The sequence below is a fragment of the Syngnathus acus genome, unplaced genomic scaffold (assembly GCF_901709675.1).
Source record: "Syngnathus acus unplaced genomic scaffold, fSynAcu1.2, whole genome shotgun sequence".
Classification (NCBI taxonomy): Eukaryota; Metazoa; Chordata; class Actinopteri; order Syngnathiformes; family Syngnathidae; genus Syngnathus; species Syngnathus acus.
The window spans coordinates 146,976-169,497 of NW_023590226.1; the positions used below are offsets into that span (position 1 = coordinate 146,976).

At 44.8% G+C, this 22,522-nt stretch overlaps 3 non-coding genes across 3 annotated transcripts; all 3 read right to left on the reverse strand.

Annotated features, from left to right (window-relative positions):
• Positions 1–1,642: 1,642 nt before the first annotated feature.
• LOC119118970 lies at positions 1,643–1,756 on the reverse strand. Its single transcript, XR_005097037.1, has one exon. It is a non-coding gene; the product is annotated as a U5 spliceosomal RNA (small nuclear RNA).
• Positions 1,757–17,410: 15,654 nt separating this feature from the next.
• Positions 17,411–17,483, reverse strand: trnat-ugu. The gene has a single exon. It is a non-coding gene; the product is annotated as a tRNA-Thr (tRNA).
• A 4,957-nt stretch (positions 17,484–22,440) lies between these two features.
• trnas-gcu lies at positions 22,441–22,522 on the reverse strand. The gene has a single exon. It is a non-coding gene; the product is annotated as a tRNA-Ser (tRNA).

The window sequence follows — 22,522 nt, forward strand, 5'->3', positions numbered from 1 at the left end:
GGTGTGGACAGAGCGGTTGTGGGGGGAGGTGAGTATGTTGATTGTGCTGCAGGAGGTCCTGTAGTGTGGGAGGACCAATCAAACCTACAGTAGAACCTGTTTAGCTGGTTTGCAAGCCTTGGGCTCTCCACAGGACAGGGGGTTCGTTTCTTGAAGCCGTGATGCTCTGCAGACCTTTCCACACTGTTGAGGGATCAGGATTGGCAGAGAGGTGTCTCTCCAGGCTCTCCCCGTAACACTTGCTGGCTTTCCTGACCTCTCGGTTCAGTGTGTTTCTGGTCTGCTTGAACAGGTCCCGGTCGCCGCTCCTGTAGGCCTCCTCCTTGATTAAAGATTAAAGTCCCAATGATCGTCACACACACACCTGGGTGTGGTGAAATTTGTCCTCTGCATTTAACCCATCCCCGTGTGATTTTAATCCATCCCCTGGGGGAGAGGGGAGCAGTGAGCAGCAGCGGTGCCGCGCTCGGGAATCAGTTGGTGATCTTGACTTTGCGCAGCCTCCTGAGGTTCGGTGTAAACCAAGGTTTGTCGTTCTTGTACATGCAGAAGGTCTTGGTCTCCACACACAGATCCTCACAAAAACTGATGTATGATGTGACAGTGTCGGTGAGTTCATGCAGGTCTGAAGTTGCAGCTTCAAAAACTCCCCAATCGGTGCAGACAAAGCAGGCTTGGAGGTCCTGCCTAGACTCCACTGTCCACTTCCTCACAGTCCTCACCACAGGCTTAGAAGTCTTTAATTTCTGCCTGTAGGCCGGGATCAGATGAACTAGACAGTGGTCTGAGAGTCCTAAAGCTGCACGAGCCACAGAGTGGTGTGCATCCTTAATTACGGTGTAGCAGTGGCCCAGTGTCTGTGCCCCTCTGGTGGGACACGTTATGTGCTGTCTGTATTTGGGGAGTTCGTGTGCGAGGTTCGCCCAGTTAAAATCACCCAGAACAATGATTTGTGAATTTGGTAGAGGTTTCTCCATGTCTGTCACCTGGTCAGCCAGCATCTACGTGGCTTCACTCGCATGTGTGTGTGGCGGAATGTAAGCAGCCGCCATGACGATCGAGGAGAACTCCCATGGTGAATAGAACGGCCGGCAGTTTATGAAAAGTGTTTCTAGGAGAGCGCTGCAAGACTCTTTCGACACCGTGACATCAGTACACCAACGTTCATTAATACAGAAACAGATACCACCTCCCTTTGATTTTCCGGTGAGCTCCGCGCTGCGATCTGCACGCATTAGCCGAAACCCAGCTAACTCCACGGCGTGGTGGGGGGTGCGTCCGTCAAGCCACGTCGCAACGAAGCACAGCGCGGCGGATCTGCTCAAGTCCATGTTCCTTGAAGTGAGGAGCAGGAGTGCTTGTGCAATTGAGGGGGGTGGTTATTGGTTTTTATTCAAAAACAATATTTTTTGCCAAATTACAATAGACTGTCATGTGCCCATTCAAATGGGTACCACCAGAAATTAAACTGCATTGATAAACGAGGGCTTAAATGTGATTGTCTGTCTGCACTCGGCATTATTTCTCTGTTTATGTTCACATACGTATATGTCGGTATAAATTAGGTGAATGTATGACTGTTGCACGGAATATGATATAGGCGGCTATCCGTTGCGATACTGATATTTTCACAGAGAAAGAATGCTCCGCTTTCGCAGAGCATAAAAAAAAATTGAGATAGACTCTTATTGTTCCTCCCCACGGAAATCTTTAGTAAAAGGCGAAAGATTTATTCGATCTGAAGAGAAAAAAGTGTGATCTGATAATCTGGGTGAAAACGGGCCACCCCACTGCTGGTCTCACCAAATTCACAGGCGGTCTCACACTCAAATTGCAGCAACCATTCCTTCTAAAACAAACAATAGACGTTCATAGATTTACTATACTTAGAACAGGGGTCTCAAACTCCAGTCCTCGGGGGCCGCATTCCTACATGTTTTCCAAGTTTCCCTCGTTAAACACACCTGATTCAATTATCAGGCTCCTGCAGAACGTGAGGATGAACTGCTCATTTGAATCGGGTGTGTTTAACGCGGGAAACTTGGAAAACATGTAGGAATGCGGCCCCCGAGGACTGGAGTTTGAGACCCCTGACTTAGAAGGACTCAACCTAAATAGAAGGTTTAAACGAGTATTTTGTGTTCATTAATGTCTTTTTTACTTCAAACATTGTTGGTGCACAGGATTGTAGGTACCTGGTCGAACACTGACGGCGCTCATTCTTTCAAACAGCGTCACCTATTGATTGGGCGTCTATTTTGAGTATTGAAGGTAAAAACAGTTGTATGTCTCTGTACGTGTACTTTTGGTATGAGAGAACGGGAAATGATCCCATCTCTGTGTTTTACCAAAATGCCATATTGAACTCAAGCGAAGCAAATACGCACGAAAAATAAACACAAATGTTGATATGAACGTAAAAGAGCCGCATGAAACCAGCCAAAGAGCCGCATGCTGCTCGCGAGCCGCGGGTTGGCCACCGCTGCACTATATAATATTATAGTTTCAACATACGATAATACCACATCTCCCTTTTTCCAGAGATCATAGGGTAGACTGCCTTTGTTTCGTCAGACCTTAGAGGATTATTCTGCCTCTTGTGTAGAAAGGTCTGTTCCTAACCTTTGCCAAGTTTCAGGGCATCCTGATGGCATGAGTGACTCTTTTGGGTTGTGTCGCTCTTGTATGCATGTCCTGCAGTTCAGTATTATTTCGTTCACTTGCTGGCTGAGTCCCGGCCACCACACAGATTGACGTGCACGTGCTTTACATTTCACGACACCTAAGTGTCCTTCGTGTAATTTGAATAGCACGTCGTTCCTCATTGCAGAAGGTATTACCAGTCGTGTAATTTAGCAGTAAGCCATCTTTCACTGTTAATGTAGCTCGCTCCGGCCAGTAGTTTTTCAGCGCTGGTTCCTGTTTTGCATGTGCTGGCCATCCTTCCATGCACATGGTCATGACACGCGAGCAGACACTGTCGGCTTTCAATTGCTCTTTCAGGTTTTCTGTATATGATGAGCTGACAGGTAGACTCTCAGTGACACAGTCTGTTAGAGTGGTGCTCACTCTAACTTATTTTTGCAAGAACCACACGGGAGACAGTATGCCCTTTTTAAGCATTTGCAAATGGAGAACCATTCGTCGCTGTGCGTACAGCGATGATCGAATGAGGTCTGGCTCAGGCCTCTTGCAAGAGCATATTTATTAAGAACAAGCAGGGTGGGGGTGACATTGGACATGTTTGGTGGTCACCTCAGCAACTGGTTAATCAGTGCGGAGGGTCCCAGCTCATTGTTTTACAAGGTCGTGGAAACAGAAACTAGTGGAGCATTTTAGATGACTAACTAAGCAAGAATGTTTCCACACCATTTGGAAAGTTTCAACAACTGAATGGTTAAACTTTTCAGAGTCAAGGAATGGTTTAAACAAAGTTAATAATTCTAGTCTACATTCCAACATAATCATACGATCAAGATAATCTGTAAACCCTAACAGTCCACAAATATGTTTGTGCTCTCCATCAGCTCCTGGTCATCAGTGGACATGCGTAATTTTACAGGTGCACGTGAAAGTGTGTCTGCCGTCCAAAGCGACTTTCCTGGTACGTGCACGATGGAGTATGAGTAGCGCATCAGCCTCATCCTGAAACCCTGGATTCTCTGTGGCAAAAGATCCAGTGCTTGGGCTCCGAGCAGGCTGAGAAGGGGTTTATGGTCGGTCTCCAGGCAAAACTCCTTTCCGATGAGGAAATCCCGAAACCGTTCACAGGCCCATGTGAGGCCCATGTGAGGCCCATGTGAGGCCCAGAGCCTCCTTCTCCACCTGTGCGTATCGTTGCTCAGTTGGAGTGAGTGACCGTGATGCGTAAGCCACAGGCTTCCATCCTTCCCCCATTTCTGGAGAATTACGCCCCCCAACCCATACGATGATGCATCAGCAGATACTTTGGTGTCTCTGCCCGGGTCATACATAGCCAGCACCGGAGGAGAGGACAGAGCTTTCTTTCGGTCTTCAAACGCTGCTGCCTGGTCCACGTCCCAGACCCAGCAGTTTTTCTTTGAGAAGAGGTCACGGAGCGGTTTATCTTTTTCAGCTAGCTGGGGAATAAACCTTCCCAGCTGGTTGACCATGCCGAGAAAACTCCTTAATTCACTCACATGTGTGGGCTCTGTCATGTCTGTGGTGGCATCTGTCTTTTTTGGGTCAGGGCGGATGCCTGCGGCTGTGATGATATGGCCCAGGAAGACTACTTCGCTCTTGGAGATTTCACACTTGTCCACATTCAGTGTGATGCCTGCTTTTTCCAGTCTTTGTAGCACGGCATTAAGTCGAGTGTCATGCTCTTCCTGGCCCCGCCCCCACACCAACAGATCATCGATGTGACAAACCACACCGTTGAGCCCCTCTGTGATCTCCGCCATCCTGCACTGGAAATGCAGAGAACTTGCAGAGAAGAACCAGTGGAAACACAGAGTCATTGTCAGTCTTTTTGTACCTTTAATCAGGATTCTGCTATTGGCTGTAATGAAGATTTGGCACACAAAACGTTTGTATATTCCTGAATTGTTAAAGGAGTGCTTTCAGGCCTCCTCAGTTTAACATTGTTTTAGTGATCAACACACCAAAACATCTGCAACAGAGAAAACTTGGCATTTTTTCTTTTGGTTTTTGATGAACTGTAAACTGACAATGGAGGGGTCTGCAGTCCATCTCGGGCCATGGTAAAGGGGCTGATCGGAAACCAGCTTATGGGGACAAGGACCGGGTGGATGAACTCAATCTCTTCTTCAACAGATTTGATTCCGCCTCCCCCCCACCCCTTCACCTCGATCCGCATCTCATTCTGCCACCTTCGACACTCCAGCCCCCCCGCCAGCTCCCCCCCCCCCCCCCCCCCCGAGTCACTCTTCTGTCTCCACTCCATCACCCCGGTCTTCCGACATCCCCCTCTCCTTTACAGATCTTGAGGTGAGGAGTCACCTCAGAAAGATCAAAGCAGGGAAGACCCCGGGCCCAGACGGCATCTGGCCGAGACTGCTCAGGGACTGTGCGGACCAGCTGAGCGGTGTGGTCAGGTACCTGTTCAACCTGAGCCTGAGCCTGAACAAGGTCCCAGTACTGTGGAAGACCTCCTGCGTGGTCCCTGTACCAAAGGTGCCGTGCCCCAAGGAGCCTAACCACTTCAGGCCTATTGCCTTGACTTCCCACCTGATGAAGACTATGGAGAGGATCATCCTGGGTCACCTGCGTTCCCTAGTGGGAGCGCAGCTTGACCCAGAAGGAGCTAGTGGACATCTCCAGCTCCTCCAACTCCTTAAATAGGCCGGAGGTCGTCAGGTCGTTCTCATACAGGCTGCCGATGCATGAGGATGAGGACGAAGATGGAGGCAACTCAAAACCCCTACCGATGGTGCAGCCAGGGTCCTCATTAGGCCCTGCCTGCCAAATGCTCGTATCTGGCAAGAAGGGCTGCCTCGGCACCGCCAAGTGGCCAGTCAGGTCCGCTTTGCGTGCCTCAAAGTGGCTGAACGTGACAGAGGGGGGGTGCCGGTGCGGGGATGTCAGGTACACGCACTGCAAACACAAAAACGCCAGTCACTCCCGAGATGAGATTCACTGCGAGTCTTCCATCACTAAACAGAATGCTCAGTTTGGATTGACACGCTCTGTCAGGTGATCAGTTCAAAAAATTCAAAGAAACATTTTCTGAGACGTACCTGTATTATTATTGCCCATCAAAGAAGCATGCGGTTGGACATTATTGGTGCGTTCCAATTTTTTGGTACTGCACCACACTCTCTTTTTCTCTTGACCCTGCACAAAACACAAAATCATGTCATTTCACACAAAAACACTTTTTTTCTTTTTTTTTTTATTGTTCCGATGGATTCTAACTCACATAGTTATCTCGACAGGACCAATCCGGGTGCAAGCTGGCATGGATCTGGTTGAGCCAATCCGATTCATTAAAGTACTTTTCCTGCTCGTCCTGCGTGAGCGACTTCCACTGTGGATTTAATGAGAAAGTGTCAAAAAAAAACATGCGCGCGTGAATGCGTGCGCATCGTACTTACCATCTGCCCCAAGATTTTATTAACGGATGCGCTGTCTGTACGCTCTCCGCTTGAATTTTCAAGTTGAGCTTTGACAAAAGGCCGCTGCTCCTTCATAAATAACATAAACGCATTCGGTGGTTTTTTGATATACGGCTTGGAAGGAGTCTGGGGTTCTTTTGTCCAGCTGGAAAATCAAAAGCACAAGCAAACGCATGTCACCATCGTGTGGGCATTCAAAGGAATACATTTTGCAGAAACTGAGGATTTACCGTGCATTTTGGGGTGTTGGTGGTAAGATCGGAGTGAGCAGGTAACATCCTGGTGGTCGTATGTTATTGGACAAGTGTCCAAGGCTACAGAAAAATACGAACGTTAGACTGCAGAAATGTTGACGATAGAAACATGATATGATATACAGTTGTTACTTACATCACTCGATCAGGCAGGTGGCACCAAGGTTCCACCAAATGTGCATCCAGAATCTGCAAAAAAAAGTTATTAATTGTTTTATGAGAAACATGTAACTATTCCATTTTTCATGTTCTCGTGCATGATTCTCCTCAAAATCCAGAGTTTGCATGAGTTGTTCATACTTTAATCTTCATTCAAATCTGGCTGCAATTCCTCATTAAACATCTGGAACACTAAATTAAACATTTTAGTTTTCAGTTGAGTTTTTCCGTCCCGAATTGTAATTGTGTCTTCAAGTTTGTGCATGTTCCAATAAGTTTCAGAAAAGTTATTTATGCGAAAACGTTTCTTTATTGAAGTTATTTGGGTCTAAAACTTTTCCCTACCTGTTTTTGACGGTTTTGCATCATCTTTAAATCGGCGTTGGTTAATTTTTGTGCGTCTGATCGATGAGTTCCTGACTTCCGAAATGATGTCTATCCGTTATGATCGGCGTTATCATTGAGGCATACTTAAAAAAATTTTTTTTAAAAAAGGCCTCCTGGCTGAGTGTGATCGTTTTGAAGTTGTCACGCCAGTGGTCCAGCCGCGTGGGATCGTACACGCACAGAGGTTTGGATTGTCTCACAGGAGGGAGCTGAAAGAAATCTCCAACAGCAAGAACAGACATGCCACCAAAAGGTAAATTAATTCCTTTGATTTGTTTCAACCTGGCATTCACGTAGGCAAAGAGGTCTTTTGACACCATGGAAATCTCATCGATGATGAGTATTTCGGCGATCGACAGCTCGGCTCTGACTTCGTCCAGTTTATTGCCCAGGCCGTGGTACGGGCAGTGGCGTAGCCAAGCCGGGGCGAGCCGGGGCGGCGCCCCGGTTAGGACTCCCTGCGCCCCGGTTGAAAAAAATCGAGCTTTTTCGATTCTTCATTTTCATGCCGTTTTTTTCTTTCGGTCTTGCGCGAATGTGCTTGCGCTATTCTATGTGCGCGATGTTATCCATTCACCGTTTGCCTCCCGGACCCGGATGTTGTTTTAGCGATCAGCGAACGGCGTGGGTGATGTTCGATTTTTTTTCTCCTACATGAAGATGAATAAAAAGCGAATTACCGATTTCTTTGGTGTACCTAAAGAAAAAAATTGTCAGGAAGAGGATGATGCTTCTCGCTCTAGCTGTAGCATTGGTAGAGTTCCTGAAAGTCGACTCGGGAGCGACTCAGTCAGAGTCGAGCAGTGCCAGTGTCACAATCACTATCGAGAATGGTTCTGCATGCACGAGTGGCAGTGCAACGCCAACTGGTACAACTAGTGCTACTGCTGCTGATGAGACCGCTGGTTCTCCTGCTGCTCTTGATGGTGATCCTGCTCCTGATCGGCATGCAACTCTTACTCAGCAAAAAATGGGTAGGTTATATACTATATAGCCTGTGAGCATGGCCTAATTTAGTTGTTGAATAAAACTAATTTAATAATTAGTAGCCTAATTATTCAAATTATTATTAGCCTATATCAAATTATATTAGGCCTAATTTAGGCCTAATATTAATAAATTATTTGGGGCCTACTGGTTTAATAGATAAGTAATAAATTATTACTTCTACCTGTACCAGTACTATCATTCTGACTGCCAATGTATGTGCTTTTTGACTGGTTATAGATGAGATTTTGTTTTTATCCTTTTTATTTTTTGCATATTCATTTTCATATCCAGCTTTAAATTTTTTAAAAGTAACTCCACATTCATATTTTATTTCATAGATATGATTAGAAATAACTACATCAGAAACTAATCTGGTTATTTGTTTTCTTTTGCCAGTAGCTGCGCCATCAGATATTTCATCTGCTCCAGAGAATGGACCAGCACAGCCAAAACTGCAGAAGTTCCCAAGGACACTCTTCTCCAAAGAAGGAGCAAAGAGAAAGGACTACAGAGCCTTCAATCCTGCGTGGTACAAGTGTTATCCCTGGATAGAATACTCTGTGGAGGCCAACAAAATGTACTGTTTTCACTGCCGGGCACTGGACAAGCACAATCGCCAGGAGATTGAGGAAAACAGAAGATATGTGACTTACATTGTAAACACAATTGTGTTTCTTGGACGCCAAGGACTCGCTCTGAGAGGGTCTGACGAAAGCTCAGGTTCTTTTCAGAGGGGGAATTTTCTAGAGTTGGTCGATTACACTTCCAAGCTCAGTCCAGAGTTTGCTTCGCTCAAGAAGAAAATGAGACGCAATGCCACCTACCTCTCACCTGAGATCCAGAATGAGCTCATCACACTGATAGGCAATCATCTCCTGGATGAAATCTCTGATGAACTAAGCAAAGTTAAATACTTCTGTCTGTCTGTCAGCAGATGAGACTAAAGACACATCGCACCAGGAGCAGCTTTGTGTCACACTACGCTACCTAAAGGATGGCAATGTGGTTGAACGGTTTGTGGGATTTCATCCTTTGGAGCAGCTGAATGCAAGATTCATGGCTGAGAAGATAACCAAAGTGGTCAGCAAAGTCGTTCCTATGGACAAATGCGTTGCCCAGGTCTATGATGGTGCTGCAGTGATGAAGGGACAAAAGAATGGAGTAAATGCTATCATCAGCCAGGACTATCCGAAGGCATTGTACTTGCACTGCCAGAGCCATGTGCTGAATTTGTGCTTGGTGGGCACGGTGTCTTCTGTTCAAGAAGCAGAAGGTTTCTTTTGTGTTTTGAAAACCTTATATGCATTTGTTACTTCATCTGCTGTCCATCCCAAGTTTGTTTCTGTGCAGGAGCAGATGAAATCTCCAAAAGAACAGGTGAAGCACCTTAAGTCATGGCCTGACACAAGGTGGTTTTGCAGAATTTCTGCAATTCGTGCTGTGCATGGCACTTATGCCTTCATTCTGGAGACATTGAATTGGTTTGCTGATGAAGAGGTGAATGCTGAGCGTCGTTTGAAGGCAACTGCCCTCAATAATAATAATAATAATAATAATAAATTATATTTATAACGCACTTTATATTCGGGGGAATCTCAAAGTGCTACATGGCAGATAAAAAACTAGAAAACAAGGACAAGTATAAAACAACTGGACGACAACCAAGATATGAGAGAAACTACGGAAATGCTAAGGTAAAGAGGTGAGTTTTAAGTCCAGTTTTGAAAGAGTCAGTGGATTGGGGTGCTCTTAGGTGGTCGGGGAGGGAGTTCCACAGTGTAGGCTGTATGGCAGAAGGCCCGGTCGCCCATGGTGCGCAGCTTGGTTTTCGGATCCTCAGGCACCAGGTTGCTCATTTTGAATTTTTGTTGATGCTTCATGTAATGCTCAAACTCTTTTCCATTACTGAATCTTTGACATTGTGTTTGCAAGCCAAGTCTCTGCATGCAAAGGCAAGCATTGATCTCATTGAATCAACTATTGCAGAATTGGAGTTGTTATCTCAAGATGACTGGTTTGATGAAATTTTTGAGCAGTGTCTGACTCTAGCTGGAAAATATGAGTTCCCTGTCACTCTGAGGTCAGGAGAGAGAAGGAAGGCCAAGTTACCTGAGAAGTTCTCTGACTCTGTTGTCACCCACAAGGTGCCTGATAGGAGAACTGATGCCATGTCTGCTCCTGATGCTAAAGTTCTTGCTAAGCGTGTTTGCTCAGATGTTGTGAGCATGATGGTGGGAGAAATGAAGTCCCGCTTCAGCAACAAAACCTTGCAATTCCTGAGGGGATTTGGAGCTCTAGAGCCCATGATCATGAGGGAAGGAGTGCTCATTGAGAATGATCAGTTTCTGAATTCAGATGATCTCTTGGTCATAACTGAATTCTATGGGCTTTGTTCCCAGAGTGATTTCCTGGCTGAGGCAAGAGTTACACGCAGAGTCATCATGAAAAGATGGCATGAAGCTTCCAAGACTGAATTTTCAATTGACAGTGTGATGTCTATTAGCACTGATCTTGGCGAGATTTTTCCTTACATTCTTTCACTTTATGAACTTGCTTTGACAATTGGGTGCAGCAGTGCCTCTTGCGAGAGGTCTTTCTCTGCTATGAAGCGAGTAAAGAGCTACTTGAGGTCTTCAATGACTGAAGAGAGGCTGCATGCTCTATCTGTCATCAACATTGAGAATCAGCTGCCTATTGATGCTAATGCAATTGTTTTGAAATTCGCAGCCAATGATGGAAACAGGCGACTCCTGTTGTATTAAGCTTTACAGTTAAATATGATACAGTTGCTTTCTTCTACAGTTCCATTCTGTTTTTTATTTCGTGGTATTCTTGTAACTTTTTCTTATAGCAAGTTCTATTCTGTTCAGGTGTTTTTCATGTTTTCTGTTCCTTTACAAAAAGTTATTGGTATAGCTTGATTTTTATTAGCATGACTTGACTGAATTCAGAAACTGATCATTCTAATCAGCACTCCTTCCCTCATAGTAGTGACTGTGTTTTCTTAGCATGTATATTACTAAATCAACCCAAGGTGGACTATATTTTTGGCTCATATATTTTTCATATTCATTATAGCAGTGTATTTGTTATTCATTGTAGTTATTGAAGTAAAATACTGAATCTCAGTTATGAATCTCTCTTATGTTGCCTGGATTTCATTATGCTATACCACTCCCAATATGAATGGATATTGTAACTGCTGATCTATGTTTAATAAACAAGGTTGTACTTCTAAGAAATTCCAAGTTATTACTGATTACTGAGTTGATTTATTACCCTGGAACTATATGTTAAAAATATAAGGTTTTTTTACATTGAAACATCTGGTTGTGGGGCCTGTGGGCGCGCGCCCCTACTGGAAAAATTCCTGGCTACGCCACTGGGTACGGGGGTTTGAGACTTGTAAAATAATGTCTGATGGTACTTAAACCTGACACAAAGATTGACATAGGGGTGACCTGTTTTGGGCCTAGTAAAGGTTACCTAGAAGTTAGTTCCTTTAAATTAACTTTTGTTAAACTGGTAAAAGGGGGGTGACTGGTTGATCTCGTCAACCTCTATTGCAGTTCCAGACTTTCACCAGAAGATGGTGCCAAAGTCAAATTTATCAGACATAGTAAATTAATAGTTTGAGTTATTGACTAAATGAACATGTTCTGAGTGACACAGCAACACACAATTTTGGATTATTTAATATTATTTTGTTTTGCTATAATATACTTTGAAACAGTTTGAGTATTTTAATCTGCTAACGAGGAGAACCCATGATCATAGTTATGGTCAGGGACGTGCGGTCAGAGGAGGCAAGGCACGCCTCCCCTGCCGTCATGAAAATGGGAAAAACAAATTCAATTGTTCTTATTATAAAGTCATTTTCCTTTTAATTTCAATAATTTTGTATCATTTTGAACCAAAATCGCTGCATTTTTATAGTTATTTTAAAACCGAAGACGATTTGCTCGGAGGACCCAACGTCCTGTCGCCTCCTCTGAGGATTGCGTAATTACACGGCTGCCTATGTTGACAGGCAATGCGGTTAGACAGAACTGCTCTCTGTCTTCATGTCGCTGTTTAAGTGTTCAAACACTGTGGCTATATTAATTAATTTTCGTAGTTAGGATGGTTTATATAATATCTTGTGTTGTCATCTGTCTGTAACGTCGTGTTTCTTTAGATCAGGGGTCACCAAACTTTCTTAAACCGAGAGCTACTTCCTGGGTACTGATTGAGGCAAAGGGCTACCAGTTTGACACACACTTCTAAAATAGCCAATTTGCTCAATTTGGCTTTCACTATGTGTTTTTATTGTCATTTCCAGTTCACATGTAAGTGTGATTTTAACAAGAATAGCAAAAATACAGTCAAACCTTGGTTTTTGACCACAATCCGTTCCAGAAGGCGGTTCGAGAAGCGAATCGGTTGAATTCCGAATCTATATTTCCCATTACAAATAATGGATTTTTTTAATCCGTTTCAAGACAAAAAAACCCCGCCTTTTCTAAGCATTTTTTTCATTTGCGCATATTTGGTGATAGCGCAACTGCAGCGCACCGCCGAACGCGCAACCGTAGCGCGTCGCCCACTGCGCAACTGCACCGCGCTGGTCGCATTATTGTGACAGAGCCGTCGCTGAAATTTAGAAAATAATTTTAAAGTCCTGATGTACTTTCCAAAATTTAAGTAGACCCAAGTGCGCAGGGAGCTTAATTTTGTCCGATCGCGCAACTGCAGCGCACCGCCGAACGTGCTACCGTAGCACGTCGCCTACCGCGCAACTGCACTGCGCTGGTCGCATTGTTGTGACAGAGCCGTCGCTGAAATTTAGAAAATATTTTTAAAATCCTGATATACTTTCCAAAATTTAAGTGGACAACAGTGCACAGGGAGCTTAATTTGGTCCGACCGCGCAACCGCAGCGCGCCGGGCGCTCACTGTCGCATTGCTTTAAGTGCGTCTTTGTGTTTTAGGATGGCTTTACTGCTCCCACTTGCTTTCTTTGGCGGCATGATTAGGGGTTGATACAATCCTCAAAGTAACGAAAATACAATAACAAGGGAGTCAGTCGGCATCCGGGCCGCGCGGTCGGGTTTTCTCGGGTCCTCCCGGCTCATCTCGCGAGGTTCGACCTCCGAATTTTGTTCGACAACCGAAGCAAAAAATCTTGAATTTTTTGTTCGAATTCCGATTTGTTCGAGAACCGGGACGTTCGAAAACCGAGGTTTGACTGTAAAATAAATAAATGCAGCTCACTGACGAGTGCCGCGATATGAGCTAATTTTAGAACAGTCCTGCGGGCGACTCATGCGGTCCTCACGGGCGACCTGGTGCCCGCGGGCACCGTGTTGGTGACCCCAGCCATGAAGGCTATTTTGTGTGTTTTGGGGTGTTCTTTGGTATTGAGGGGGGCTGGTTGGCCGCGTTTACTTTTTTCCTTTTTCTTGTTGCTTTGCTTTGATGGCTTTTAACTTTCACACTTAAAGGCTTTTTTTGTGCCGCCGTTGTGTGGCAGCCTTATAGGAGCCTATTGAGTTGCTTTCATGTCATGTGTGTGTCTTTTATATATCTTTTATATGGTATGAATAATGCTGGGGCCTGAATTTCCCCACCCTTGGGATTAAAGGGAAATGTGCTTTCGCCAGTTTGCAAACATATTTTATTAAGGCGGCGCTAGACTTATAATCATATCAATATAATTTTCAGTAGTAATGTACTCGTGTGGTCACATAATAAGTGGAAAGGAATGTGCAGGCAACTGCATGAACTTATTTTCTACAAAGTATTGTGGAACAGGATGTCCAGACAGGGAGGACATCTTACAAGGACATCTCGAGAGGAACGCGAATAACAACTCGTCTTGGTGGTCCAGACCCAACCGCCCACAACTGAGACCAGACACCTGCGCTGAGCAGCGGAAAAACACCCAAACGAGGAGGAGATGACCATCGACTAATCACCACACAATATTTTGCATGCTTGAATATTCATATTGTGTTTCCTTAAAACTGGGCAACCCGGAAGAATGTATTGTCTTTGATGGTCACGAAGGCACAAGAGTTTTTTGGTGTTAAGGACCCGAGACCCAGGCGCCTGTATTGAAAAAAAAAGATTAAAGTCCCAATGATCGTCACACACACACCTGGGTGTGGTGAAATTTGTCCTCTGCATTTAACCCATCCCCGTGTGATTTTAATCCATCCCCTGGGGGAGAGGGGAGCAGTGAGCAGCAGCGGTGCCGCGCTCGGGAATCAGTTGGTGATCTAACCCCCCAATTCCAACCCTTAATGCTGAGTGCCAAGCAGGGAGGCAATGGGTCCCATTTTTATAGTCTTTGGTATGACCCGGCCGGGGTTTGAACCCACAACCTTCCAGTCTCAGGGCGGACACTCTACCACTAGGCCACTGAGTATTAGCTTGCTTTGTCAGGATTAAACAATTGGTAAATTCGGCCTAATTGATTTATTGGTCTTCTCTTTGACAGAACAAACTCGCAAAATTGTTAGGTGTACCGGTGTGTGGATTAGGACATAACGACTCATGTGTTAAGTGTTGATCGTAATTTGGAGTCAGATCAATAGCTAAAATCCGTAGCCTAACAGGATCAATAAAGTTTCAATCAATCAATCAATCAATCAATCAATCAATCAATCAATCAATCAATCAATCAATCAACTATATACCAAATAACTAACATAAATGCCAAATTTATCGGACCATCCGTGTCACTCCAAATTATTAAATTCATTGAAATCGTCATCCTCTGTGTCACGTGCGTTCGCGTCGCGCCGGAAGTGACGTCATGCAGCCTGATAACTGGCCCAAAAACCAACCTTCTGAGGATGCAGCCTGTGAATTTGGTCACAGCTAGTGACGCCTTTTTTGCATCAGTTCTCTTGCTAGCAATGAGGCTTCAACACCTACCGCTAATCAAAAATTCAAACACAGTACTATCAAGCAAGGTTAGCAGATGTAGCTGTCTGTCAGACCCTAGTGGGAATTTAACTCACACCCTCTGATTTATAATTCTAGTGCTCTTATCACTAAGCTACGTGGCCTTGCTTGGCAAAACTGTGTCAACCTTTTAGAAGATGAACCAAAAGAAACTCTTGAAAATGTACTTTAACCAGGACTCTAGGCCAGTGATTTTCAACCAGTGTGCACACATTTGTGTGCCATGAGAAACTATAAAATTTCCCTTCACGTCCCCAAAGAGTACAACAACTCATCACACAACTGCTCGTCACCAGTACCATGGACAAGATACGTGTACACCCTCAACTATTATAAATTCAACTTGCACAGCAAACATTAAGTATGTTATTAGGGTTCAGTGAGGAAAGAAACTCAAAACCCCTTGGTGACTAGACCAGTACCCTAACTACTGAGCTACAAGGCCTGCTCTATGGCTGTTACTAATAAACTATAAACTATTCATGTACAATATTGCGAAATTTAATCAGATTGTGTCACAAATCAACAGGCACGTTTAACTACCATGCAACTAATTTGCGAGCAATCAAAGCAAGATACCTGAGCCAAGTTTGAGAACCAGTTAGTGTGCTCGAACCTCATAGCTGGTTGAAGCGCTGGTCTTGGAAAGCAGGATCGAGTCCTGATTTTGATTCTCCTTTATGTACAAGTTTGAATGTGACAACAGCCGGGAACAGCCATGCCTAACGAGCAAAAGGACAAGGTGTGTCCTTTCATCAAAAAAGATGTGGCCAAAGAGTCTGTCAGAAGGGACATTTAAAAACACATGCAAGAACACACACAGGTGAGAAATGTTTTTCCTGCTCAGTTTGTGGCCAAAGAACAGTCACTTAAAAATAAACACAAGAACACACACAGGTGAGAAATCTTAGTCCTTCTCAGTTCCTGGCCCAAGATTGTTAGGGTTGACAAATTACAGTGGAGCCTCGGTTTTCAAACGTCCCGGTTCTCGAACAAATCAGTATTCGAACAAAAAATTCGAGATTTTTTTGCTTCGGATGTCGAACGAAATTCGGTTGTCGAACCTCGCGAGATGAGCCGAGAAGACCCGCATGCCAACTGACTCCGTTCGTTATTACATTCTCGTTACTCTGAGGATTGCATCAACTCTAATCATGCCTCCAAAGGAAGCAAGTGGGAGCAGTAAAGCCATCCTAAAACACAAAGACGCTACTAAAGCAATGCGACAGTGAGCGCCCGGCGCGCTGCGGTTGCCCGATCGGACAAAATTAAGCTCCCTGCGCACTGAGGTCCACTTAAATTTTGGAAAGTCCATTAGGACTTTAAAAATATTTTCTAAGTTTTAGCGACGGCTCTGTCGCAATAATGCAACCAGCGCGGTGCAGTTGCGCGGTCGGCGGCGCGCTACGGTTCCGTGTTTGGCGGTGCGCTGCAGTTGCGCGATCGGACAAAATTAAGCTCCCTGCGCACTGAGGTCCACTTAAATTTTGGAAAATACATCAGGACTTTAAAAATATTTTCTAAATTTCAGCGACGGCTCTGTCACAATAATGCGACCAGCACGGTGCAGTTGAGCGTTCGGCGCTGCGCTGCAGTTGCGCAATTGGACAAAAATGCGCAAATGGAAAAAATGGTTAAAAAAGGCGTTTTTTTTTGCTTGGAATGGATACATTTTTTTTCCATTATTTGTAAAGGGAAAACATTATTCGGAATTCGAACGATTCACTTCTGGAACAGCCTTCTTGAACGGATTGTGGTCGAAAACCGAGGCTCCACTGTTCTTGATTGTATGATTATGTTGGAATGTAGACTATATTGATTAACCAGTTGCTGAGGGGAACAAACTCCCCCTCCTGCCCTGTTTTCTCTCAATAAATATGTCCTTATATGTTCAGAGTTTCTGAATAGATATTTGAAAGAGTAATATGGGAAATGACTTTAAAATATATGTAGTCTCCGCTCAGCATCCATCGCCATTTAAAGAATGCCAGTTTCAAGGCTGAATTCGTGTGTCACATGACGTGCGTTCGCGTCGCACCGGAAGTCATGTCATGCAGCCTGATAATTGGCAAAAAAAAGACTTTCTGAGGATGCAGCTTGTGAATTTAGACACAGCGAGTGAATCTTTTTTTGCAAGACCAGTTCTCTTGCTAGCAATGAGGCTTTAACACCTACCGCTAATCAAAAATTCAAACACACTACAACCAAGCAGGGTTAACAGATGTAGCTGTCTGTCAGACCCTAGTGGGAATTTAACTCACATCCTCTGAGTTACAATTCTAGTGCTCTTATGACTGAGCTACGCGGCCTTGCTTGGCAAAACTGTGTCAACCTTTTAGAAGATTGACCAAGAGAAACGCTTGAAAATGTAGTCTAAACAGGACTGTAAGCCAGTGATTCTCATCCAGTGTGGACACATTTGTGTGCCGTGAGAAATTATAAAATTTCCCTCAAAGACAATAACAACTCATCACACAACTGCTGGTCACCAGTACCATGGACAAGATATGTGGAATTACACCCTCAACTCTTATAAATCGAGCTTGCGCAGTAAATGCTTAGTATACAATCAGGCCTCAGTGAGAATTGAACTCACGACCCCTGGTTTACAAGACCAGTGCTCTAACCACTGAGCTACAAGGCCTGTTCTACTGTGAAACTATAAACTATTCAACTACAATATTACAAAGTGGAAATCAGGATGTCACCACGTTTGCCTCCCATGCTACTATTCTGCGAGCAAGCAAGGCTAGATAGCTTGGCCAAGTTTGAGAATCAGTTAGCGTGCCCGAACCTCTGGTTGAAGCTGGTGGTTGAAGCTGGTGGTTGAAGCGCTGGTTTTTATGTACAAGTTTGAATGTGACAACAGCCAGGAACAGCCATGATTAATGAGAAACAGGAGGCCGAGCCAGAGCAACTTTGATAAAAGAGGAGGGGAAAGAGAAGGAAGAAGAGGATATCTACAGTATGCCCTCAACTTGTCTCTCGTTGAAAAGTATAGATGAGGGTCAACGTGAGGTGAGCAAAGGGGCGGAGCCTGCAAGAAGCAGCTCTCGTCAACACATGACAACAGAAGATAATGGAGCCCACCGTGGAGAATCGCAAGCAGACGACCTCTTAGCTCCAACATCAGATTGTGATGACATGTTGTCACATGCTTCTGACGCTGCAGATGATGAGTCAGAAGTTGATATTTTATACCAAACACTGGAAATGTTCTCAGTGTTGGAAAATGTTTGCTCATAAGAGGAGTTTGAAACTACACCTAAGAATACACACAGGAGGGAAACATTTTTCCAAAGATTCTCTCAGAAGAGGCACTTAACAAGTCACATGAGAACCCAGACTGGGGAGAAACGTTTTTCCTGCTCAGTTTGTGGCCAAAAATTCTTTCAGAAGGGTGACTTGCAAACACACACAAGAACCCACACCAGTGAGATATCTTTTTCCAGATCACTTTGTGGCCAAAGATTCTCTCAGAAGGTAAACTTAAAAATACTACATGCAAGAACACACTCAGGTGAAAAATATTTTTCCTGCTCAGTTTGTAGCCAAAGATTCTCGCAGAACAGTCACCTAAAAATAATGACAAGAACACACACGGTTGAGAAACCTTTTTCCTGCCCAGTTCCTGGCCAAATATTCTCACAGAAGGGTGACTTAAAAACACACACAAATACCCCCACCCATGAGAAACCTTTTTCCTGCTCAGTTTGTGGCCAAAGATTCTCTCAGACGGGACACTTAAAAACACATTCAAGGGCACACACAGGAGAGGAACCATTTTCCTGCTCAGTTTGTGGCCAAAGATTCTCTCAGAAGGTAAACTTAAAAACACACGGAAGAACACACACAGGTGAAAAACATTTTTCCTGCTCAGCTTGTGGCCAAAGATTCTCAGAGAAAGGAAGCTTGAAAAGACACACAAGAACCCACACTGGTGAGAACCCGCTTTTCCTGCTCAGTTTGTGGCCAAAGATTCTCTCAGAAGGTAAATTTAAAAACACATGCAAGAACACACACAGCTGAAAACCCTTTTTCTTACTCAGTTTGTGGCCGAAGATTGTCAGAAAAGGGAAACTTAAAAAGACACACAAGAACCCACACTGGTGAGAAAACCCTTTTTCTTGCTCAGTTTGTGGTCAAAGATTTTCAGAGAAGGGACAGTTCAAAACACATACAAGAACACACACAGGTGAGAACCCTTTTTCCTGTTTAGTTTGTGGCCAAATATTCTCTCAGAAAGTAAACTTAAAATCAAATGCAAGAACACACACTGGTGAAAAACCTGTCTCCTACTCACTTTGTGGCCAAAGATTCTCTCTGAAGAGAAACTTCAAAATCCACTAATTGTCGGACACCACGAGCGGTTACCTAATATGCAAGGCCTTTTTTTTGGGGGTTTGGCGCCACTGTGGGTGGCAGCCCCCCAGCAGTGTTCTCTCTTTTCCTCTTTATTTCCTTCTTTTCTCCTTTTTCTTTCTTTCTATTTGTCCATTCGGCAATGCTGGTGCTTTCTATCGCACCTCGGCGTGTGCAGATTGTTTCGGATCGGATATTTTTTTTCCCTGGGAGATGGGATGGCTGCACACATTGGTCGGGACCGGCGTGACTCTACGACGGCCATCCTGTTCATCCGGCCGGTGCTGACCAGATCCCTCGCTTTGGCCTCGCAGCCGCGACCCGTGTGGGAGGTCCGCTCCCTCGTGCTCGTTGAAGCCAATGACCTTCGCCGTACCAGCCCCATGGTGACTATCTGCACGTGCCCCGACTAGGTGCCCAGGACGCTGCTCACACGTTTGCCTGTTTTGTGATGTTTTACCGATTTACGACCACGGTCCATTGGGCGCCGTTGAACTTGACTGCCCTTACACCTGTTTATGGACCCCGTGGAGGCTATTTTGCGTGTTTTCGGGTGTTCTTTGGAATTGAAGGGGGCTGGTTGGCCGGTGTTACTTTTTTCCTTTGTCTTGTTGCTTTGGTTTGATGGCTTTTAACTTTCGCACTTACTGGCTTTCTTTGTGGCGCCGTTGTGTGGCAGCCTTATAGGAGCCTATTGAGTTGCGCTCATGTCATCTGAGTGTCTTTTACATACCCGCTCTATACTGCTGGGGCCTGAATTTCCCCACTCCCGGGGATCTATAAAGTTTCAATCAATCAATCAATCAATCAATCAACCAATCAATCAATCAATCAATCAATCAATCAATCAATCATCTGACTTAGCTCCCACAATTGTCATGCTGTTATGTTTTGTGAGTTGTTTTTGTCTTGTCCTGTTCGTCGTATTGTCACTTCCTGTTTTGTTTTGGTAACTCTCCTCTCGTTTCAGTTCGTGGGTCCTTCCTCTGTGTCAGGCTACTTGTCTTCCCTGATCCCAATTGTGTGCACCTGTGTCTTTGGTCCTAATTGTCTGCACCTGTGTCCTCACCTTTCTATGTGTATTTAGCCAGCGTCTTCCCCTTGTCTTGTGCCAGTGCGTCTTGTCCCGTCTTGAGCACCAGCGATCGCGTGAGTAACAGATATCACTTTAGAGAACCTAGTTTAGATTTAGGTTTTTTTTTTGCCACCGTGTTTTCCCTCGATTTGAGGTGCTTTTGGTTTTTGCTGTCTCCAGCCAACTCAGTGGCCTAGTGGTAGAGTGTCTGCCCTGAGACTGGAAGGTTGTGGGTTCAAACCCCGGCCGGGTCATAACAAAGACTATAAAAATGGGACCCATTGCCTCCCTGCTTGGTACTCAGCATTAAGGGTTGGAATTGGGGGGTTAGATCACCAAATGATTCCCGAGCGCGGCACCACTGCTGCTCACTGCTCCCCTCTCCCCCAGGGGATGGATTAAAATCACATGGGGATGGGTTAAATGCAGAGGACAAATTTCACCACACCCAGATGTGTGTGTGACGATCATTGGGACTTTAACTTTAACTTGTTTTCCCTCTTTTTGAGGCGCTTTTGTTTTTTTGTGCTGTCTCCAGCCTGTTCGAATAAATACCTTTTGGTGGCACTCTGCATCCGAGTCCTCTCCCTGATCCAAACCTGACAACAATAGCTCCTACAAGATGTCTCCCGGGTCTCTTAGCTGGCTCGTATCTTTGTTTGTTAGCCTTGGAAACTCCTCTATCTTGTTTAGCAGTGTGTCTTCAATTGCTTCTGAGGAACGGTGACACTCTTCAACCCGTTCCCAAATCATCTTTACGCCTCCAGCGGGTACTGCATGAACCCTTTTCACCTGTTCTGCAGATCTTGGACCTAGCCACCTTGTTAGTAGGTCGAACTCCTCTCTTTTTAATAAATTTACGTAAGTCTTTAGTCGCGCCAATAAAGGATACTTTCCATGTCCAATAGTTTTGCGGTTTGTCGTCAAATTGCAGTAAACCAACGCTGACGAGTTACCGTATTTTCACGATTAAAACGTGCACTGTAATAAAAGGCGCAGTCTCAGTTATGTGTGCCATGACTGTGTTCAACACACATAGGGCGCACCTCATCATAGGGCGTGGGTTTTATATATACAATCCACGCCCACACTTGCCCCTTTAACGTTCTCATGGCGCTCTCAACTACGTCCGCCTTACAACAACACACACACACCCACACACGCACACATACACATACACACACACACACGCACGCACACACACAAATACACACACGCAGCAGTGACTCTCCAATACACATCGATACCAAATGATCAGGTGACGCTTTCCCGCCTTTATAAAACCTTCTGAGATGGAGGGTGTTGTTACATCTGCTGAAGTGCCATGTGTACTGACCGCCATTAAACAACCCAAGATCTTGCCAATAAAGAACCAACCGTTACCCCACATCTTAGTTTTCCTGACCCAACAACGGACATCATCAACAACACGCAACAGCCGTTGATGGAATCGAACCCGCACTTTCTTAACTGTGAAGCGGACATGCTAACCAGTTCCCCACCGAGCCGCCAAAGAGTATAAATATTACTATATTGAGTCAAATACAAACCAGATTACAGATACAGTGGAGCCTCAGTTTTCGACCACAATCCGTTCCAGAAGTCTGTTGGAGAAGTGAATCGTTCAAATTCCGAATCATGTTTTCCCATTACAAATAATGGAAAAAAATGTAAAATTTAAATTTAAAAACCCCGCCTTTTTAAAGTATTTTTTCATTTGTACATTTTTGTCCGATCGCGCAACTGCAGTGCTTAATTTAGAAAATATTTTTAAAGTCCTGATGTTCTTTCCAAAATTTAAGTGGACCTCAGTGCGCAGGGAGCTGAATTTGGTCCGATCGCGCAACCGCAGCGCGCCGGGCGCTCACTGTTGCATTGCTTTAGGAGCGTCTTTGTGTTTTAGGATGGCTTTACTGCTCCCACTTGCTTCCTTTGGAGGCATGATTAGAGTTGTTGCAATCCTCAGAGTAACGAGAATGTAATAACGAACGGAGTCAGTTGGCATGCGGGTCCTCTCGGCTCATCTCGTGAGGTTCGACAATCGAATTTCGTTCGACATCCGGAGCAAAAACTTCTCGAATTTTTTGTTCAAATACTGATTTGTTCGAGAACCGGGACGTTCGAAAACCGAGGCTCCACTGTAAAACAACTTAACACCGACTTTCGACGAGGATGGGATTTGAACCCATGCGTGAAGAGCACAATGGATTAGCAATCCATCGCCTTAACCTCTCGGCCACCTCGTC